Source organism: Pteropus alecto, unplaced genomic scaffold, assembly GCF_000325575.1.
Source record: "Pteropus alecto unplaced genomic scaffold, ASM32557v1 scaffold61, whole genome shotgun sequence".
Classification (NCBI taxonomy): domain Eukaryota; kingdom Metazoa; phylum Chordata; class Mammalia; order Chiroptera; family Pteropodidae; genus Pteropus; species Pteropus alecto.
The window spans coordinates 8,018,309-8,020,454 of NW_006434835.1; the positions used below are offsets into that span (position 1 = coordinate 8,018,309).

The following is a 2,146-nucleotide window of genomic DNA, read 5'->3' on the forward strand; positions in this document are numbered from 1 at the left end:
GGAAAGAAACTGAGGTGCAGAAAGGTTCAGTACTTTGGCCAAGTTCACCAACAAAGTGATGGGACCAGAATCTAACACGGCTCCTGAAATGGTTTTCACACTTTCATGCCTTTATCCATTCTTAAATCCATGGCTGCATCCCATGCATCCCAGGTTCTTCCAAAACTTCCAGGTAGATGGGAGCTCAGAGGTTGGGCTCTTTATTGGTTAAGACTTTGATTTCAAACTTACAGAAAGGTTACAAAAATGGCAGAAAGAACTACTCTATACTTTTTGCCAAGATTAACCAATTGTTAATAATTTGCTCCATTCACACATGTGCATGCGCAATCAGGCATGCACACACTCCCTGCCATAGTATATATACACAAATATATATGTATTCACATCTATTTTTTTCTGAACCATCTGAGAATAAGTTGCAAACACCATGTCCTCTTATTCCAAACACTTTCGTGTGCATTGAACCATTTCAAGATGGCTACTTATGCAACCACGGTACAGTGAGCCTGTTGTGGCCCTGACTATAAAATGTAAGGAAGATGGAGACCGCGGTTACTTACTTCGCAATATCTACATCTGAGTACAGCTTCTGCGGAATGTATTATTGTTTTCCAGTATTCACTGCAATTATTTACATCCCAAATACCTGACTCACCAACATTAGGCTTGGCCATGCGACTTCTATGGGCAATGAAGTGTGAGTGGAAGTGACATGTGCCACTTCTGAGCAAAGGCTTAAGAGCCATCATGGAACCTTACTACGACCTCTCCCCTCCACCTTAAGAATGTCCCATTTCATGGAATGGTGCCGCAATAAATGAACTTGATGTCACATGCCACTGGGCTTATTACTACAGCACAGTCCAGCAAAACTGACTGATATACTTCAAACTTTTCCATTACTATTTTCAATTAAAAATTTGGTTTTTTTTTTATCTTCTACTGTTCTATGGGTTTTCCTTCTAGTATATATTTTAAGAGAATATGTACTACATCGATACCTCAGATTCAATAATTATGAGAAAGGTGCTTTCCACATGTTCCTAATTTGATTTTAAAAACAACACTGTTAAAGATATTATCATTAACCTACATGAAAAACCTGGGGTTTTCATAGATGTTTTATCGCCACTGATGAATTCTTGTATTCTTCTTAGAGAAATTCTAATAAGCTGATTTCCTTAGTAGTGCCACCGTCTTTCCAGCTCAATAAAATCAAGGTGGAAAACTGAACCCAGTTTGGGTCATTTTCTCTAAACCTCCTTTCAGTGAAACACTGAAATTTGGTTCTCTGTCTTCCTGCTGCCCTAAGACAGACATACTACTATTTCAATTAACTTGGAGAGGAGGATTCTAACAGAGTACAAATGCCATGTTAAAATGACTTTTTATTTATCTACTTTTCTGAGCCCCTGGACAAACACTGTACCAGTTCTCTTTTTACTGCCTATCATAGGATATGCTGAATTATATTTCAAAATGTGACTTCTTATTTAAATAAATTCAAGATTTAGATGTTATTATGTGTCCATGAAGGGAAAAGATCTTCAGCTCCTAAAATTCCTTTTTAAAATGGAATAAATGAACAAGAAAAGGATATGTATATATGCATCTATCTTTTAACTGCTGAAGATCCCTCATTTTCCTGTGGCTCTCACCAACATATCGCAAATGTTTAAAAAAAAAAAAAAAAAAAAAGAAAGACTATTATGCAACATACACACACACAGAGGTCTCAGACTTATGAAGTATTTATTGACTAGCTATCGACATGATAAACACTCTCATCACCTTATGAGGCAGGGGCAGTGCATGCCCCGTGAACCACAGATGTAAAATATCAATTTCGATCACTCACGGACGGCATCAAAGGTGCACAATATATACAGTTAACTGTGACACTGCTGAAGCACAAATCTGAACTGTACAGGTGAGGACGGTGGCAACAATGCAGCAGTTACTCATTTGGCTCAGGGGTCCCCAACCCCTGGGCTGCGGACCGGTATCAGTCCAAGGCCTGACAGGAACCGGGACATGGAGCAGGAGGTGAGCGGCAAGTGAGCAAATGAAGCTTCATCTGTCTGCAGCTGCTCCCCAGCGCTAGCATCACTGCCTCAGCTCCGCCTCAGATCATCAGGCATTA

General features: G+C 39.6%; 1 protein-coding gene across 2 annotated transcripts in view; it reads right to left on the reverse strand.

Annotated features, from left to right (window-relative positions):
- Positions 1 to 2,146, reverse strand: part of NBAS (neuroblastoma amplified sequence) — a 250,417-nt gene that overhangs the window by 130,005 nt on the left and 118,266 nt on the right. The window lies entirely within an intron of this gene.